This window comes from Phasianus colchicus, chromosome 1 (assembly GCF_987193195.1).
Source record: "Phasianus colchicus chromosome 1, bPhaCol1.hap1.1, whole genome shotgun sequence".
In the NCBI taxonomy this organism is placed as follows: domain Eukaryota; kingdom Metazoa; phylum Chordata; class Aves; order Galliformes; family Phasianidae; genus Phasianus; species Phasianus colchicus.
This window is the reverse complement of record NC_143436.1, coordinates 84,920,863-84,942,396: the sequence shown is the minus strand read 5'-3', so window position 1 is coordinate 84,942,396 and position 21,534 is coordinate 84,920,863. Positions and strand designations below refer to the sequence as shown.

Genomic DNA, 21,534 nt, shown 5'->3' with positions numbered 1-21,534 from the left:
TGATTCTTCCAGTCACTTTGTAATTCACTGCAGATGGTGAGAGTGAGATGTTTACTGGCTGGCAGGTAATGAGCCTCGTTGCAGATAATAGTGATGGACGGGCAATCTTGCCTGCTGACAAGGAGGCAACTCTACATGGGCACATGGCATTCATCCATGACTTCATGTAAAAGGATAGCTGTGACAATGTACACAGGTTATAAACCACCATCCTCTGTTAATGTCAGCATGCGGCTATACTTAAGTCTTTCCAGTTCACATTTAAGTAGCGTAGAATTGATCCTGATTGCCCATGAAAGTAGAACAGCTTGATTTGTGACCTAATGTTTACTGTGCTATAAGAAGAAACTTGATCTGTTTAAACATCTAGATATTCCCTCTTCCCAGGTAATGCCATTCATCACAGCTGTCAGTGCTTCTTTTAAAAGAGAAATGACCCTCAGGCATAGTATAAAACTCTGTGGAAGAACTATGTATACTATTGCCAAAAGAAGAAATAGTTCCTTTTTTTTTCCCCTTTTTTTTTTTTTTTTTTCCTCTGGGCTTGTACACACAGTGTGAAAGTCCTACACACACAGAATTATAAGTCAGGATTTCCATTTCCCTTCCCATCCCCATATAAAGGAACTTGTATTAGAGACTTACATGTTGTCCTGATTTTATTTATCTCAGACATAAGGGTAGTGGATTTGGACAAGCTCAGGCAGTTGATGATATACACTTCAGCAGCTGGTTTTGAGGGAAAATCAGAGAAATTCAGAAATGCAAGAGAAGACAAAGAAAAGCCCTAACTCCATTTCCTTTCTCCTCCTAACTTTATGAAGTGAAAATAAAAAATCACATACTTAACCAAATGCCAGGAATGTCCTCTTTTTCCCACCAGAATAAATTTCTCTCGAAGAAAGAGGATATGGCCCAAATTAATAAAATACACGTCTTAAAAAGATACTTATATGTATAAATACACACACATTTAAACACAGATATTGTCATTCCACAGACAACAACTGGTCTTAGTTTTCCTGTTTTGAGCCAAGTATTCTTTCCCTCTGTCCCTGGTGAAATCTGATCATTTGTACTGTACCCAGGCATAAAAACTTGATAAACAATCCCAGTGCTATGAAAGTTTCATCCAAAACCTGTCTCTTCATAGATTCACTCCAGATATTCGTTCTACTTTAAAGACGCATATGATCATCACTTTGATCCTTTCTCCCTCAGCTCTATTAGGGGCACCATCTCTTCAGGGCTTGCAGCTTATAAAAAGACCACCATATTTTTGATACGCCTTTGATGTTGTCTTCCAAACTATCTTTGATTTTTAAGTTCTGTTCAACTCTTTCACCATTAACCTTGATTTCACTTAGGAATTAACAGACCTATAGTTTCCTTGGAAAGCTAATTTAGGAATTCTGGCACTATTTCACTCCCTCTTACTTGGAGAGGTAGGTGAAAAAGTATAAAAAGCTGACCAGTGTTGGAAAAAAATGAAGCTATAGACAAGCTAATATTTTTCTTGAGTTTTCAAGCTTATAGCACAAGTGAACGATTAAACTGTCAGCAAATGAAATGGTTCTGCATGATGGTAATGAACCACACAGACCCCTTTCTCTAGGTCACTGGTGACCAAAAGCTGTTACTGAAGGATGAGACTGCAGTAGGACTGTCGTCTCAGTCCCATGCTTGAAGATATACTCTCCTCCACATACAAGAGCTGCGTGCCTCTTCTTTTGACACTCATCAAAGAGACAGAAACTGAAAAGGTCAAAGGAACTACATTATTTGAAGTAAACTAGACACACAGGCAGTAGAACACTTACTCAAGAGGAGAAACTGGAGTTGTCTTTCAAGTGTCTTTAGTAGGCATTTTCAATTTTTAGCTTAGTCTATTTGAGATTTACTCCTCCTCCCTAGGCATCACTAAATGTGACTGAAGATTCATCTTCACTGGGATAAAGAGACAGATGAAGGCTAAAAACAGGTCAGCCATACATGCACACACATACCCCCTAGGATTTATTTACACACCCTAACCATGTTCAGGTGACATTTGGATACATTTCAGGTTCCTGAAAAAATATATTCTATCTATGGAAGTTGCATCTCAGTGTGTCTTTACTCAAAGCTATCCACTTTCCTCCCACTAAACCCTTTTCATTTCCTCTTCTTTAGAGAAAAAGCTTAAAGGACCTTTTCTCCTCTCATCACTTAATTGAAACAGCTATAAATGGAGACGAATCCACTTAGGAAGTTCCTGCAGAAACTGGAATGTGCATACCTATCCTTTTCAGTATCCACATAGGTCATTCCTGAAGCCTGCTGCCTTTGCTAAGGTACTACTAGCACAGTTTATGGGTTCCTTCCCAAGAGTGTTTGTAATGCTACCACAATTATCATTCTGGGTTGACACTCCAACGTTTAACCCTCGGGACACGCGGAGCTTCTGATAAGACCCTGCAATGAAAAACTCCAAATTCAGCTCATCAGATATCTATCCCAACCAGCAATTTTTCCTAACATCTGTCACACTTGCTATCTGAAACATCTTTGGCAGAGAAACACAGGCTGGGTGCTACATGACCCGCTTACAGCACTTCTTGCCCTCTGCCACTTCAGTGCACAGTCTTACACTGTAGCTTGGAGAGCTTCATCTGAGGCGTTCTGCATAGTCCTATGGCCAGGCACGGTTCCTGCTGTATCACGCCTCTCCCAGCATCTTAGCCCTGCTGGAAAGCATTCAGCATTGAGAGGACCCGTCTTTATGCTGATAACACTAAAATATAAAATAATGCCAACAGCTGGTGCTACAAATGGCTTTTAAAAACGATGTTCATTCACTAAAATTCCTCTTGCTACTTTTGACATGAAACACGCAGTCTCTAATTATTCTGATCAAGACGGTGAAATACAAAAACAAACTTTAATTGTGTTTAACAGATATTTAATCAGGACTCACTGAACTACAGATTAAAGCTGAAATTCATAAACCATAATTACCCAATTGTCGCAAGCTTTTTGGTCCACATTCTGCTTCCGTCTGGGCGTCTGGCACTTTGCCCCGAATTTCTTTTAGTGTCTTCTCAGTTTCATTGCTGTTCATGTTTTCCAGCAGAGATTTAGCACAGATTATAAAATATCTGTTCTTGGCAACTTTATTAGTTGTTTTTTCTTACAAAGATTATATCCCACCTATCCTCTTGCTTGGGCTGAACAAACAGGCGTATGCTGTGGGTTATTTCTTGTCACAAGCTGCCCTTTCCTCCTGCCAGACCTCGTGCTTTTCACCTATTCTATTATACTTTTAATTCCCTGACCATTGCCATGCTGCCAGAGCACCATCCAGATACTGCTGTGAGTGTGTTATCTCACATATCTACTATGAATTATTTCTTCCCCTCTTCTTTCTCCAGAGTTTGAAGTGGGTGCAATATGGTTTCCTCATCTGGTGGGTCATTTCAATGTGCTTGATGCCCTGTATTTGTATTTAAGGAGACATAATGAAAGATGTACCTTTTCCATGGGAAGCAGAGAGTGGTGAGATATATGCTAACCATATTCCTCAGGGAATTAAGTGCACAGGCTCAGACTGCCTCCTGAGAAAATTACAGACTGTCCTTTAGCACAGACAGGCTGATTGTGCCAGAGAAACAGAATTGTCACAGTAATATTCTGAACTCCATGCATTATATGCAGGATTTGATGTAACCTATATAGGAAAGCAGTATTAATATCCAGTAGGGTTTTTCTTTGTTGTTCTTGGTGGGTTGTTGGTTTTTTTGTTTGTTTGTTTTTTAACCACAATCCATGCTCCCAAGCACACACAACCTGGTGTTTTCCTAGGCAGAGTTTTTAAGTCCTAAAGTTTCCATGCCTAATTACACTATGCTGAGCAGAAAAGGAATGAACCTCAAAGATGAAAGTACTGCCCATTAAGATGAGATAGATACATTTAGCATCCAGAATTGCTTAGAAAGTGGTACCCTATGGTGTTTTGTATGTGATCTTCTGTTTCATAAAGACATCTACACTATGTACTGCACACCTTTGACACCAAATTCCTTTTTATTTACACTACAGACTTCCAGGATTTGGTAAAGAGTAAGTAGAGGAAGTGCTATTCCAAAAATTCAAAGACAGCTGCAAGATAAAGCTAGGAATATAGAAGCTTATTTGTGCTGCTACTGTACTGCACCAGAGGCATGTTCTGCACAAAGACAACGCTGAACTCTCTGGAAACTGATGGAGTTTAGTTACATCTTGCATATCTGCTTATCCTCTTTCCACAAAGGTGTTCACATTGCCTCAAAAATGTATGACTCTTCAAACTCCTCTTGCTCAAAGAAGAGTCCCTGAAAAGAATCCTTCAAGTCTCCAGTGCAGCACCTTCCTCCTCAAGAATCATTCTCAGGACTTTGAAAGGGAAGGGTGGCCTTTAAGAAACAATTAAAGCAGCTTACCAAACTGCAAGTCAAACTGTCAAATACCAAAGATAGGTTCTCATGCTGGCAATAGACATCACAGCCATCTCACTCTGTGGTGGAGAAATATAGAACGAATGGCTGGGCCAGCCTTTACTCTTCTTTAATTGCAGTATGAGTAATGGGAGAGAGATGAAAAAGATGGTGCTGTGGAAACAGTGGATCTCCATCTTCTATTAAAGATCCAATAAGGAGTGAGCTTGGAAAAAAAAAAAAAAAAAAAGGGATGTCCTTCCATGCATATCTGTAATTGCTTTTTCTCTTAATAGCAGGAGCATTCTTGGGGAATTCTGAGTCTGGGACAAGATATGTGCATTTGTCTCCCACTGTTATTCATAAAGTTGAAACATTTTTCTTTATTACCTTGACAAAATCTATAAGAAAAGAAGCTAAAGCTTTTTTATCTATTTCCCTGGACCTGTTATCCACTAATACACAAAACATACATGGATTTTTTTCCACATCTTTCTGTCCTTTTTCATTACCAAAACCAGTATTTCATATATTTATCACCACCATGTTGCCTAGTTTCATTTCCACCTCTTTTGAAGAGTCAGACATCTCTGTTCCTATTGAATTAATCACACACATTCCTTCAAAAACCCCTCTACAGCAAGTCTGAAACAAGCAATAGCATAGTACCTCAGCAATCATTGATGCATGTATATCAAGACTTCTTTTTTGTTTGTTTTTGAATCCTCCCCTGAAGCCTTCATGACTTGACTGACTTCAATGTCTGTGCAAGAACCTGTATCTCACACTTCAGAGCAGTCAGATACCAGACTGGGAAGACAGAGAGATATGGAGAAATCTGTTATTTTTTCTCTTTCCCTGTTTCTTCTTCTACCTAACAGAGATTTATTCTTTCTGTCAGACTCACACTCTAGTCCAGTCACAGTTAGATATTTGTATCTCTTGCATTAGTCTGATGAGAACACATGCTACAGGACAGCTGATGGCTTCCTAGAGAAGGCAAGGCTGATTTTTCACAAATAAATTGTTTTGCAGTTTGGCACAATTGTTTGTCCAAGACTTTCAAGCTCTATATTTAAATGGTGATAAAGAAATTGCTATATGGTGTTAGCATCATTCCTCATTCAGACTGCTCCTCTGAAAACAGCCTACAGCCTTTGAGATGCAAAATGTACTGTTTTAATGTAGCCAAGGTCCCCCTTTGCTACATTGCTAAATCTATTTAGCAGATTCTTCCTGGTATAATCTGTCCCCAGACCTGCGGAAGCTCAGTGATTTTAAGTGTTTTAAACTAATGATAATGGTTAGTGCTGAGAACAGATGTACCTGGCTGTGGTGCGATCTATTCTATTAGGCTGTTAGGAGCTGTGTATTCATATTGACTTACCATTTTATGTCTATTTTCAAGGTGTGATGGCTGCATGGGGTGTAGTCTGTGTTTTCCCCTGACAGACGATCTATTACCATATGTGTATTGTGTGATACATGGTGACTGCAAGAAGAAAGAGATGGAGAACATCTGTATGTTTGTTTTGATGCCTTATGAAGATTTTGTATGTCTATTCTAGCTGCCCATCAGCAAGATTAAAGGAAGCAGTTGTAAATGCTTGTCTTCACACTAGACCATAACTCAGGGAATTGTTGCACACCTTAGATGTGTGTGCAGAGAATTTGAAGACTATGCTAAGTACCGTAGAAGTTTACTTTCCCTGTTCTGAAGGCACTGTGCATGAGAGAATTCCCTAGAACTGATGGCTGTACTGATAATGTGCTAAGTGAAAACTGTTTTACTACTCTTCTATATCCAAAACACAACAGAGTGTAAAACTCTTCAGTTGCATCAATAAACTATGCTTCACTTCAGGACATTTAAGTGAAATTTCCATAGTGAATTATTTTTCTGGTCATGTTACAGGATAGGTGCTGCCACTCTCAAACATCTGCTACTGCTGCCTTCTGGGAAAAATACAGGATTTCAGCTGCTCTGCAGGTCTTGCACCTTCAGGTCTCACCTCAGTCCTACAGCACATAAGCAAACCCTTCCTGCTACCATGGAATGTACCAGTGACTATGCATGCAGCCATTTCCCTGTAAGAATTCAAAAAGTAGCCACAAGTGAAAAATCGTGTCAGGCTCCAGCAGACTCACCATCTTCACCCTGATCGAATAAATAAATGGAGCTTTCACAAGGAAGATCCAACAAGGTGAAGACCCATGACCATTTAAGCAACAAGAATATGGACAAGCTGGGAGAGATATAAACACCAGACAAGACTTTGGATGTGAATGGAGACACGTAAATTACTACCCTGATTTGGAAAGATTAACTGCTGCAGGTGTCAGTGCAGCTTAGATCACACCACACCAGCATGCCATCAGTTCAATTTCTGAACCCTGTTTTCAGTCAGCGACTCAGTTCTCATCTTGCAGGGCAGCACAGCTGTGCTGCAGACTAAATCCAGGAGCCTCTTTGTTGCTTCGGCCATTTTGACTAAGGTAGGTACTATAGGCTTAAGCCTAGAGCTCCAGTTCTCTTCATCAAAGAATCACAAAAGTATAGAAAATAATTAATTTTCACTTAAATACAAAGAATTTTGGTCTGTGGGTGCAAAGAAAAAATTAAAAAGGAAGAAAGTACAACTGAGATGTAAATGATATGTTCTCCCTTCACTAAACCATATTCTGGGCATTTTGTCTCTGTGGGAATTCTTACAAAAAGGACATTCTTACAAAAACACTATAGGTTTACCCAGGCTTTTGCTTCAGAAAGCAGATAATTTTGCAATGGAAAGTCAGAACATAAAGACAAATTCTAATTTCTGATCTGTGAGGCTCTGCCTATACTTGAATTTATGTTTTCATCTCCTTCTTCACCAAGTCCACCCACAATGGAGGTCAATTCACCTTCTGCAGCCTCACAGAACATATGCCATAAACATCCTTAGGTTTTCCCAAATCTTTCTTAAAGTGTTCTTTCCTCTGTCAGGGCTTTATAAAGACGCGTGGGGAAGAGGCTACGTATCTGACATTTAATAAGAATCTCAAAGATAACATACACAAAGCACATTAAGAATTTCTTCCCGGCAATCAAAAGAGAGTGAGGACTACTTGTCCATTGCTACGAGATTGCTCTGTGAGGCTGGCATTTCTGCTTCTGTAGATACTGCCATTTCTCTCTTATATTTTACATTCTAGCTAATAAGGTCCCTTTTTTTTTTTCCTTTTCTTTAAGCATGAAAGGAAAACATGAACATGTTTTTGCAAATCATATTTTGATAGAATTGGATTTCTTAATTAAAAATAAATAAATAAATAATTTGGATTCTTAAACACTAAGACATGAGAAGAACCAAAAATGCTTTCTTAATGTATAGGACACAAGTAGGATCACTAGAGTGGTGTAGCATTACGTACTGATATTACCTGTGTGTATCAGCTGCAAGAAGCAGCCCACACTCTTTCAATAGATGCAGTGCACCATGCAACTATGGTACTTTTTAAAGCAAGCAATAATAATAGTAAGAAAGAAATCACTTGGAAACTATAAAATTCATTAGCGTAGAATCATAGAATAGAATCACAGAATCCTCAGAGTTGGAAGGTACCTTTAAAGGTCATCTAGTCCAACTCCACTGCAATGAACAGGGACATGCACATCTAGATCAGGTTGCTCAGAATCTCATCCAGCCTGACCTTGAAAGTCTCCCGGTATGGGGCATCCACCAGCTCTCTGGGCAATCTCTGTTCCAGTGCCTCAAGACCCTCACTGTAAAAGACTTTTTTCCTACTCCCAACCTAAAGGCTAAGGAAGGAGCACAGAGCCAATAAAAAGCAGCTGTGGGAGCAGTGATCTCAGCTGAACCAACACCATGTATCTTCCTGCCTTCTCTCATTCACTGAGTCACTGCTAAGCCCAATGGTACCTCCAGCTCACACATCTGCAGGAGAAATACCCTGTATAAGAGATGGCATGGAGTTATTTTGGGTAGAGCATCAGCTAAGGGGACACATGGGAGAGGTGGCAAGAGGCAAAGGGGCTGGCTTTGGGGGCACAAAGGGCTTTGAGGAAAGTCAAAAGATGCACAGAGGTATCCTGCTACACCTCCCTGCACAGAGCCTCAGCAGCCACTGCAGTTTCACTGGTGCAGAAATGCAGAGATGAGACTCTCACCAAGCCAGAAACCTCAGCCCACAGGGAAAGGGCGGTGAGTACAAAGCATGAAATGGCAAGAGAAGAGCTATAAGAAATATAGGTGTTTTCTACCCCAAGGAAAGAGCAGAGCAGATCTTTCTTAGAGTTCTTTAAAACGTATTAGAAATGAGATCTCACTGGAAGGTAATGGGGCAAAAATTGCAAGGGGAAACAGGAATGCTGACATCAGAGACAAGTCAGGACCTGGTCACAAATGACAAATAAGCAATGCATGGAACATAAGGTATACTACAGCTGGGAGGATACCTGAAAATCTGCCTTCTTCCCCTTTTGCAGATAACCATGCCATCAGTGTGGCCAGAACTCCACTGAAGCAAATACAGATCAGGGAAGGGCAGCAGGAACTGAGGAAGAGGGTGATGCTCCCTGACTGTAGGACAGAGAGGATGCTGCTGCTCTGTTAAACAAATAATAATCTTTTCTGCAACCAGAAAGGAAATGGGAAGATGGCAGAAATCTATTTGGCCATGTTGCAGAGAGGAAAATATTAATTATAGTCTAGTAGCAATCTTTATTCTCATAACAATCTTGTCGAGCCTACACTTCTGGAGAAGTTTCTCATGAGGGGAAGGGAAAAATCCCTAATTCCTAAAAACAACACCAGCTTATGTCTTCTGGTTTTGGCCTGAACCCAGTACCCACAACAGAAACCTTTCAACAGAAGGCAGTAAGGAATTCTCATGGAAAAGGCACAAGACCCAGCCCCACGTTTCCAGTAAAAACTGCCCTTTTTTCTCCTCCTCCCAATCTCATTGTTCCCAAGAGATACAATGAAAATGGAAGATTGTTGGGATTTCTATAAGAAGATTTGGCAGGTTTTTCATATTTGTTGAGACTGCAAGATATAATTTGAATTTGGGGCTTGCCTCTCTCTCACTAAGAAGAAGAATGAGTTATTTGTTCTCTGAATAAGTATTTGTTATTAGTGGATCAGACATGGATAAGGTATATTATTACAACCATGTTTGTTAGGTATGATTTACATTGTTTGCTGCATATCATCTTAGGCTGTCTTAATTTTGTTATACTTTAAGGGGGTTTTGTTTGATTTTATGCATTTAGTCACAGTTGGTTGTGTTTTGAACTTTGAAAAAAATTAATACAAAGGAAATTAAAAAAAGAAAAAGAAAATATTTTCAAAATGATGTGGAAATCAAATCTATCCCTCAGTAATTTGATTTGTAGGAAATGGAGAGCAAAGCATTACAAAGCATTACAAACAGAATGCCTTGAAGTGCATCATAATTACTTACATGTGCAAATACATTGTCTAGGTTTAGGCATTCAGTTAATAATAGTCATAATAATTCTATGCCCTTGCACAGGGTCTTTCATCCAAGCATCTCAAGGTTTGTGTAAACAACTGTTAACTGATGCTTGGCTACTTGCAAGTTCTCTGCTGCTCATGGGGATGGAGAATTAGGCACAAAAACTCTCCAAGGTCAAGGATAAACAATGATTTGGTGTCAAGACAGGAGAGATGGTTTTCTACCTGTAGGTGGATCAGTGATACATAAATTTGCATCTGATCTTGAGTTCCTCCAATGTAATGGCACCCAAAGAATGAACAACAAATGTGCAGTTCAGAGCTTCTGTTCCACAAAACTTAAAGGCTGGATTGGCATAAATCAGATCTATGGCTAAACTTGGTAGAACTCCAGTATATATAAAAATATACCAGTAGTCTGTATTAAAGCACAAAAACTGATGAATTTGCCTTCTTTGGAACTCTTTACAACATAAATGGTTCCCATCTGAGGCTCCACAAATGGTTTTCAGACCACGCATCATTTATTGAAGCCTGGGCTGAACGTTGAACAAATCTAGAAGAAAGGTAGACTATTAACTTCAGTTTTGACAGAAAGTTAAAAAAAAAAAAAAAAAAAAAAAAAAGCAATTATATGCTTTGAGATTATTCTTATTTTGATCCCCAAAGTTTTAAATACCTGAAACTCGTAACAAAACTCTGTCTCCATGTTATATCAAAGCATTTCCACATGGAAAGAAATGCTGAATTTCATACTCTTCTGCTGTTTACTTCCATGCCATATTGTACCTGTACCTGTGCTGACCTATTCCAAGGCTGGGAGAGGAACCCATGGTTTCCATACTGCAGACCTTTTGTTCCTTGCTAGCCAGAACTCGATCCCTCATTCACTACAATACACGTTTTCATGCTTCAGTAAATGACCAAACCCCAAGACTGCCAATTTTTGCTGTTTCATTTAGCCATGCCATAATGCTAATGCTTTAAAGTACTAGCTGCTGAAATAGACATAAATACCATTCTGCAGTTACTGACCCACGTAGGTACACAACTGCCTGTTCTAAGGATTTGACATTAACGCATCCAATTTTTGTTCAGCCTATATTTTAGTGCTCTGTGTAGCCATGACAAGGAAATGTTTCTCTATACTTTTCCATTACCTGTTATGCTTTACACTAATAAAAACAGCGGATATTATTTATTTGTCTGGCTGACTGACAAAGCCAGGCATCAAAGCATCATTCTGGTGTCACATACTTCAACACTCTAATCTTTCAGAACTTGTAAAGCAATCTCTTACGGCGCTTTGTGGGCTGTGAGATCACCCTGACAAACTGTGATAATGTTGGCAATCTCCGAATGGGTGTTCATTTGCAATCTTACTACAGAGGAATTGCTACACTTCCAAATTTGAGGGCTTGACATAATCTGTCTCCACAAAGCTGTCGAGGTCTATTGCAAGGTGGTCTGTGACCCAGGGATTTTATGGGGTTAACATCTATCTCCAGTGCAACTTAATTGTAAGCAGTGGAATTATCTGGAGTACAATTTTACCTATTTTTGCATTCTTTCTCTTTATGCAAAATAGCCCTTATTTATATGTACATAGCACCTAGTAACAGTATCTGAGTTAGGTGGGGGGGACTGCTCCTAAACACCATGACCTCTTGCATGCAGTTCACACTAGACCCTCTGCTCCCTTCATCACGCTCTGTGGCTGAGAAACGAGGCAAATGTCAGGTCAAGCAACACAGCTATTGCCATCATCTCTTCCTTTCCGTATGCTCCCAGTACTGGCAGTCTCTGGGCTGCCGTCCACAGGATATCCACAATTATGGCCCAGATTGAGGGAGGGGTAGAGAAACGATGGTGCTCTGCCAAGTGTGTCAGAACCTGAACTTGATCCATTTTCATATTAAAGCTGGGGACTGCGGGACAACACCATGTTCTCTATAATCCGTCTGAAGAAAGGAAAATAAATTATCACCACAAAAAAGTCACAGTTAGAGCAGACCTAACATAAATAACTATTTTATATTTGCCTCTGAACTTTAACCAAAGAAATATGCTGTCTTGATGCTGAAGGAAGATTTTTAGCATGCCATAGGATGGTTAAGTGCCACGAGAAAAAGTGAGACAGAGAGTCTGTCTTTATCATATTTATGAGGGTTACAAAACTGCTAGAGAGGTAATTTAATTTGGAAATTACTTAGGAGTCCTTTATAAAAGCAGGGAATGTGGGATGGAAATAGAAAACTAAAAAAAAAAAAGTGCATCCAGTGTTTCAAAATACATTCTAGGCACAATAGCCTTTCCCTGCTATCATCCCCTGAGGCAAATTTACCAGCTCTGCCGCTCCTCTCAGTTAACAGAGGATGTTCCTCGAATCCTGCTCTGGATGCTGGCTGGCCGCTGCAGCCCTGCCACATTTAGACAAAAACCTGTGATAGGGCACAGACGTCCCTCATCCATGCAGTGCTGGTGCACAGCCTTAACCTTAAGCACTGGTTTGAATATTTTTCTGAATTAACATTAGGATATTTTGCTGTCTTCAGTGCATTTTTACCAAAGGAATTCCTTTCCTTGGATTATTCTATATAATCAAAACATAAATTATTAAAGATTTACTGTGCATAATTTTATCCCCATTTAAACTATTTTCTGCATTTTATTCTCTATGGAAAAGGAAACTTAATGTCATTTTCCAACCTAAGAATAAGTACCTCGCTGCAGTGTAACTGAAGATTTTTAAAAATCCATATAAATTCCAAACTTGTATTTGGCCCTAAATAACAGCAAACTACCTTCTGCTCTTGTCAGTAAATTGCTGGCTGTTTTCACAAGGATCTGCACACTCTCACATCTCCTTAGCCCTTCAGAAAAGCGAGTGCAGCCTTGGAAGAAAAAGATAGATGTTTTAATGTTTGTATTATCTTAGTGAAGTCAGTAGACTGAGTAGATATGAAAATGGGTTGGCATGAGCAGCCAACGAAAAGATCCATGGGCTTCAAAAGGTTGATACTAATGCTGCAGATGGGACAGTCCTGAAATGGTATGGAAAATGGTATATGCCCTTCCTTCCTACAACACACTGCATTGACTGGTAGTCAATGTTTTTACTCTAGAATAAGCTGGAATTGGTGAGTACACTTGAATACTAGTTATTATTTGACTCTTTCCTACAATAATCTGTATTTTTAAAAAAGGAAAAGCTAGTGCCACTTTAGAAGCTTTTTGTTAAACACAGCTGAATTACAATGTTTCTCCTAATTATTTATGTTTTCAAATATTTTTAACTCTGACAATAAGTTGCTATATATTCAAAATTATTTTAAAAATAAAGAAAACAAACTATCGCTGGTACCTCAGTATTTATAGAGGGAAGTCAACAAAAACATATTAAATTTACCATAAACAAGAGGTTTCATACCATGACAGCAAATTTTAATGTAATTCATTTGTCATATAAATTATGTCCATGGGGAGGTCCTATGAAATTAATTAGGTCAGAGAAAGAAGGAAAACAAGTCAAAAACTTCTCCAAATTCCAAATAATATGTTTTAAAAATAGCTGTATCAACAATATCACTGGAAAGTTCTTCCCTCCTCTGCCTCTCTTTTTCTTTCCCAGAGAACAAAATCATCAGACCAAGAAGGAAGGAAATTGTACAGGTCCAAGTACACAACATTTCTGAAGTGAAAAGCTTTGCATGCAGCTCTGTCTTTCCAAACTACAAACTCCCTGCAAGAGTTCAGAAACATAATTTAGTAAGGACATTCATTGTGTCAATGTGGCTTTTAAGCACAAAGCTGCAATTGCAAAATCTAGGCATGACGCATTCATCACACAACACAGAAAAGCAAAGGGCAAGAGGGCAGAGAAAAACAATAAGAATTTTAGATGAATTTTAATTCTGTTCAAACTCATCCTAAAATCAAAACTCTGAAGCTTTGTCTGTCCATTAGTTTCTCTAGAGTTTATATAAAAAAGAATTTGTCCTTGTACTCTTCCAGTACCACTCCAGCTTCATTTAGTGAAAGAAACAAGACTAAGCTTTTTTCACTCTTCTCAACACAGCTCACTCAATTGGAGGTGTTGATACATATACACAAAATCTAGCGTATTTTCTGATCCCATTCTGAACACAGATCAGATTTTGCTCTTACAGTTGCCTGTGCAACATTCTGGGAAGACTGGAGTAATAAGGACACAACAGGAAGATGACAAAATGCAGGGGAGTAACAAATAGCTGATAGTGCTTGATCATAATTGACATTAACATACCATGCACTAGTGGATATCTCCAAAGTGCAGATTTCATCTGGATGATGTGAGGGCATGAGATCACATTTCTGCCACCTCTTCCATGTTTTAATGATAGCAGTAAGGGACACAAGATACCAAATAAAGTATGCAGTTTGCAAGCATGAAGTCAAAGCATCAAAACATTTTCAAAAACTGCATGAGAAAGAATGAATTTATAATGGATCTATGCTCTATGTTTTGAGGTGGCAGAGTTCTCGATCTTGTAGAAAGTTCCTAAAGCTTGATTTACTATGTTGTCAAATATAGCCTAGGGGAACAATCTGACTTACAGCATCTTTATGACTGGTGATGAAAGAACCCTGCTTCACTTTTAGATCCCAAGTTTGGCTCAAGATAGCGCAGCAGAGAACAGAACATCTTTTATTTTATGCCGGATGTTCACAGTGTTCCCCTTCAGAACAGAATTAGGTTTTACTACATGGAATTCTCACAGAGTTCACTGTTGAACCTTTATATTTTGGAGATATACTTCACATCCTTCATTATTACTGCTGCTGAAAACATGTATTATAGTGTCCTCTTATCATTGTAGCATCTGAAATGGAAATCTTCAGAAAATCGGGAAAAAAAAAGTATTTAACCAGGTTTCAGAATATCTTATCCAGCTTTGGAAGGGCTTCAGAGCACAGTAACCACATTAATTGGATATTATATGGACAGCCAAGGGTAACCCCGTTACTATGCAGCTTTTACTGTTGTCATGTTGTTTCAAAACACTTTTCATGTCATAAATACATACGAAAGCACTGCATGACACTGGACAACACTGCAGATCCACAGGAAATAATTGTTGTACAAGCATGGAGCAGTCTGCAGAAATATAAATAGCATGGCCCAAGTCTGCTCTAAATTACATTTATTCATGGAAGTCAACTAGTACTATTACTAGTATAACAGAATAGATAAGAGGATACAAAAATATAAAATATGGTACTGCTGTACAATTATCCTTGGGCCAAAGCCTGTCAATCTGCCATCATTTACATTCTCCCACTTTCTCAGTACGGCTTTACAGGAAATAAGAAAAATAAGAGTATCTGGTATTTCTAGTTTTATCATGCACTGGAGGACACACGTCCAAGAACATATGGACATAAATGTGTCAGTATCCTACATCACTTTTATTTCAAAAATGTTATTAATTTTTGTGGGTGGAGTCCAAAATTTTAATGCCATATTAACAAACAGTGGCTGTTTTTGCAAAGCACGGTTCAGAAGGAGCATTTGTATAGCACTCCAAGGATAACATTTTAACTCAATTTGAAATGATTTTCTGAATTGTAGTGCTCTCAAAAGGTAAGCATTACTACTACTGACAGAGTATCTCACAGCTTTCATTTTCACAGTTTCACCATACACCTCACTTCTGACCACCAGGATATGAAGCAGATCTGGACTCTCCATACACAGAACTTCAAATGAATCTCCTTTCACTTTCCCATGTAGAGCATATTACTTCAGGATTGGTACTTTCAGTATTAGTCTCAATTACATGAGTGATGAATGCTAATCCAGTCAAAAAGCAAGACCAAGATAATAAAAGTCTTTATCTGTCTAACAACCTAAATTTCAGTCCAAACACTCCCAGTCAACTTAGCTTCTTTACCAAAAACACAGGTACAGACAGATACTGCGGTTATTTGCCACACAAATGTTCCAAGTGGATACAGTGAAAATTGAATTGCCAAAGGGCTTTTCTGTAGTGAATTAACAGGTGGTTTGGCATTGAAATTTCTACCTGTTAGTGGTTTTCATCTTTGGTTTCAAGACAGAAAATGGAATCATACCTTTCAAAGCTGCATCTCAATCAGACTGTATGAAGAGCAAGGTTTCATTCCAACCAAATCTCTCTCTCTCTCTCTCACGGAGTTGAGGAAAACTGCCAACCACTGCTGCTCTTGCCGTCAACATGCCATGTAGATGTTAAGAAAAGGCAAAGTAAAGGGAGAGAAAAAAAAAAAGAAAGAAAAATATAAGTTTTACATAAACAACAAGCTACACATAATGACTACATTTGAGGACAACAAAATAAAGAGCATTGGCTTCAGCACGAGGAAATAAACAAATACATTAAACCTTGGAATAGCTTCAGCTGCGAGTTATTGGATATGGAGAATATCTCTCTAAAATCAGCTTCAAAGGATACAATATTTTGAAAACATATGATAAACCTAAAGGGACAACATTAGAGAAACATACCTATTGTAGCATCAAATGCACTACGTTAATACTTATAAAGCAGGTTAAGTCCCTTCAAACACCCTGTAATGCAGTATAAGCACTTACAACATATGTTCTTGCCTGCAAATAGCCCAGGGTGCTAGAGGTGGCGTTTGTTTTTTATTTTTTAAAGCCTTCTACATGGGCCTAACACTGCCTTTGTTGAAGGTAGTGTTAACATGCATCAAATGCAGTGGGAATCAAATGTGGTTAACTGCATACTTTGAAAAATCACAGCCAATATGTTCATCTGATGCCATCATTCTCTGAGGACAAGTGTAGGCTATGGAATAGCACAAGTGATAAGGAGCAGTAGACTCAAACTTTTCAGAACCAAGGAAGCTTGTTTCATTACAGGAGAACTTTTAAAATGGATAATTGGGAATGTGCATCTTCAAAACAGTAGTAAAGAGTAAGTAAAAGACTGCCAAGATAACCTTACAGTGATAGAATTTTCGAATACTTTTCATTAAGAAAAACAAAAAAAAGCAACAAAAAAAAAGAGTTTCTTCAATGCAACTCTTAGCAACCATTAAGAGAACAGCAGCCAGTGAAAGTATGCTCCTTAGATTAATGCAAGAAGTCAGTACCCCTCAACTAATGGTAAATGTAATGAGAATGTCTTCAACACATTTGCTACTAATCAAAATGGGTTCACATTCACCAGTACGCAGAAAAGTAGAATCCTAACGATCAGCGAGATCCTTTGTTTTGCTCCAGTAAAACTGTTCTAGAAAGTTGAATATACTAAGTTAGCTATAGAACATGAGAACTGCATGATTAAATTGCATTAAGTTACCTGTACTAATAAAACACAGGATCAGAGTTGAACAGAAAACAGCACTTTCTTATCATGGGGATGTAATCACAATGGCTGGGAGAAAAAATTCCTAAGCTGGGACGTGAAAACAAAAGTGGATCTTCTTTCCCCATGAGAAAGTGCTTCTAGAAAAATCCACCTGAGATAACTAACATGGAAATTTTCTGTACATTAGCTAGAAAACAGAGAAAAAGAGCCTTCCAGAATGAGCAGCTGGGACATACTTGTTTTGACTTTTCTTGGGTGAAACAGTTATTCCCAAGGAAATTTTGTATTTCAAGAAAAAGAATTTCTGCTGAAAAATTATTCAAATGGAAAAATGCCTGGCCACGTCTACAAAGGGCAGGACCACTGCCCTCAGCCGGGGAAAGAAGTATGCCAAGACCAGTGGACAGGTAAGTCCCAGGCTCTATTTCTGGTTCGGCCACGGTCTTCTTACACAATCTTGGGCAAATTGCTTCCATTCCTTGTGATGCTGTTTCTTCTCCAGCCTTTCTGTTACGGAATCACAAGATATCCTGAGTTGCAATGGACCTACAAGGATCACTGAGTACAATTCCTGGCCTCACACAGCACCACACAAAATTCAAACCCTGTGTCTGGTAACAATGGCCAAACACTCCTTGAACTCTCACAGCTCAGGGCCATGCCCATTGCCCTGGGCAGCCCGTTCCATGCCCACCGCCCTGTGGTGCAGACCCTGTCCCTCACCTCCATCTGCCCTCCCCTGACACAGCTCCATGCCGTTCCCTCGGGCCCTGTCGCTGTCACACAGAGCAGAGCTCAGCGCTGCCCCTCTGCTCCCTGTGAGGAGCTGCAGCCGCCATCAGGCCTCCCCTCAGCTCCTCTGCTCTGCGCTGAGCACAAAGGGACCTCAGCTGCACCTCACACATTTTGCTCTCCAGACCTTTCCCCATCTTTGTAGCCCTCCTTTGGACACTCTCTAGTAGTTTTATGTCTAGATGTTGCGGCAACTAAGCCTGCAACAGTGCTCGAGCTGAGACTACACAGCGGAGAGTGGGACAATCCCTTTCCTCTCTTGGCTGTGCACCCTTCAGGACAGGAACCATCTCTCACTATATGCTGTATGCTGCACAATATAATACACATGTTTAAGGACTTTGAGCACTGCAATAACAGTATTTTCCTTCCTATATTAGCTAGCTCCTTATACCGAGAAAAACACAACCTATGGCTGCAACACTATTGTATACCATGGGGATGCAGTGGGATGTCTTTTCATCATAAAACTAATCAGATTTAATACACAGAATCAGACAACTGTATAGCCCAGTCTTGTGATCTGTGTTCCAAGCTGCCAGAAATAAGGCAGGAAAGAAGGGGGGCCATCTCCTGTGTCCTTAATGAAAGAAAAAGAGAGATGACTGGACTAAGAGCTGATGAGGTTACAAGGCAACAGCAGTGCCATGAGTTGTTTGGGCTTAAAGCCAGATGTCTTGTATTTCCTTTGATTGTTTCTACATAATTAATGGAATTAATTTAATCATGTGACCCCTTCTGCCTTTTATTTATTTATTTTTTTTTTTTAGTATTTGGCTCTGTGTACTAACACTAAATATAAAGGAGAAAAATGAGATTGTCTATAGCATATTGAATATTGATGCTGTGTGTTTACACTGCATCAACAGCTGATAATCATATCCACAAGACAGTATATCTGTAGCACACACACTGTTTGCATGAAATAGATCAAGTAGTAGCCTTCATGCTCCATCCATAAACCAGCTCATCTATGGCATATGGGCACTGCACGTTTGAAGTAGTAAGATAGAGGGTACAGTTTTCTCTCCGCCCACACTAAGATGAACCTGCCACTACTATTTCACGTAACATTTTCTGGCAAGGTCCCAGATTTCAGTCATGCTGGTTTGCTTGAAAGAAACACTCAGAGGAGACTCGGCTCGTCTAGCTGTTTGAACAAACAAAATAATCACATATCTTGAGCTAATGGTCCAAGGCTTAATGAAGTTCATAGAAAAGAGGCTACATATGATGTGAATGTTCCCTCCTGACTTATTCAGATCAGTCACTGCTGTTTGTAAAATGAAATGGATTATGAGGATAGTAAGTAGCCCTGTGCTCTGTTGTAGACAAGCTTTTGCTTGGTACAGGAGTAGTCGGTGCACAAAGAAAACTGCAACCACTAGCAGTAAGAATTCCACTTTTCCAAATTTTTCTACACTGACTGTAACTGCAGGAGAACTTGTGCTCCTGTATCTCACTTGTTGAAGGTTCAAGTCTCAGAGGCACAATAATCCTATATGAATATTTTGAACATTAGGGTGAGACTAATGATGTAGGACTGCCTAAATATACCAGCAGAAATCCTGAACAAATGAAGACTACTGAAGGTAGCTCCCTACTCCCTACATGCACATGTACTCAGTAAAAACACTTGCCCAATCTCCTACATGCTTCTATAGCATACTCTCAGCTCCTTCAAGCAATTCTCCAGTTTCTCTCGTCTCATCTACTCTTTTTTCCTACCACATTTCAAGTTACCTTGGATCACATGGCACCAATAAGCAGGTAGTTTTAAATGTAGCAGCTGTAAGGCAATGGAAGTGAGAGAGAAATCTAACAGCTTGGGGATCACTCCTGCTTTGTCCAGCAGTGCCCCTGATTTTTGGAAGTAAGGACACAGCATCTTCACAGATGTCAAGAAAAATTTCCAGAAACATGCACAAAGCTGACTTAGTCAGCTAGGAGTATAAGTGGGAAGCTGGAGAGTGCTTGGACAAACCTACTTTCTTATATTTTAACCCTAGCTCCCTATTTGGTAGTCACTGGATCAGTCACCCGTACTAGTGTTTTATACAGTTAAAATTATTCAATCGTGAGAAGTGAATGCTAAAGAACTCTCCATCAAAAAGCCTGGCCATAATCTTCAAGGACTTCGCAAACAAGGCCAAGCAACTCTACAGGCATCTTTCTCCATCATTAACTAAGAGAGCCAGTTGGGTTCATAGGAAGAAATTAATTTCATTACAGGAAGACCACAAGGGCCATATGCCTTAGCCTCTCAACTGGAACTGGGGCAGCGCCAAAAACTGCATCAGCCCCACACTCTGTAAAGAACTTCAGCTGGAGAGAGCATCATTACTACCAAAATCCAGGCTGCAGCACTGCAGAGTGCTTTGTGGATGTCAGCTCATGCTGAGGGGCACTTCTGCAAGAAAAGAGCAAGATGAATGAGACTGATCACACTGAGCAAACAGAACCTTACTCTGTCCTGTGAGCCTTTCTCTAAAATGGTTATGAAGTTGTATATCACCACACAAAAATGCAGAAAAAAAATGGAAAAGAAACCACATTGGTTAAAAAAAGAACAAGAGCAACATACAGAGAAACTTGAAGTGACTCCTTCAGTTTCTACCAGCTACATATAACACACACAGAGTACCCTCTATTTGAAAGTCAGTCACAGATAAACAGGCAGTGGGTTTTGCAATCAATGAAACTGTTTCTAGATAGGAATGATCATGTAGGAAAAAGCTAAATTATAGAAACACTGGAAATAGCCAACAATATAGTTGGTTGGTATCTGCATCTCAGTACTTCACAATTAACCTCTGTAATTTGCTTGTTTTTCAGCATTTTGGGAGAGAGGATGTGTTAGAGTGAGATGATGACATTTTTCCTGTGGCACCAAGGTTCTCTGAAAGTGACTACATATCAAACTTTGCTGAGAATGCATTTTTTGTTCTTCTGCTTTATTTCCCTTTAATGATAGCTTTGCAGTGAATCCCATTTGTAAGTAACTCAAATAAATGCAAATTTTATCTTGTAAGCAATACCTTCCAAAATATTACTACAACTGAAAATAAAAAATGAAGAGCTAAAATGCACTGGGTCTTCCCCAGTGCTCCCATCTCTCCAGGGTACTGGACTGCTTGCTATTACTGTATATGGAGTACCATGCAGGGTTCTTGGCATTATAAATATGTACTATATTGAAAATATACAGTCCAAGTCCCCAGGGTCCTACGTTCTAGTTAAGAACTAGACTTGTGCAAATAACTGATTTATTTGAGTAGCTGACCAAACTGTGAACACTGAAAGAAAGAAAACAACAACACCTAGGAGTTTTATAAAATGGGGTAGCTATTTGTTCGTGTTAGATACATTTCAATTAAAGTAGGTTTTGTTTCAAAACAAAGCCAGAAATCTTGTTTAGACACAAAAGACAAAAGTTTTTTTGCTTTACAAATCATT

The 21,534-nt window shown here is 39.2% G+C and overlaps 1 protein-coding gene across 15 annotated transcripts in view; it reads right to left on the bottom strand.

Annotated features, from left to right (window-relative positions):
- The window catches only part of ZBTB20 (zinc finger and BTB domain containing 20), a 473,540-nt gene that overhangs the window by 170,978 nt on the left and 281,028 nt on the right, over positions 1 to 21,534 (bottom strand). For 14 of the 15 annotated variants that reach the window (XR_016471235.1, XM_090150619.1, XM_090150595.1 and 11 more), the window contains one exon: positions 16,046 to 16,150. The gene's annotated coding sequence lies outside the window, so the exon portion shown is untranslated. Of the gene's footprint in view, positions 1 to 16,045; positions 16,151 to 18,009; positions 20,065 to 21,534 lie in introns of those variants that run through there. The other variant, XM_090150646.1, reaches the window with a different exon arrangement.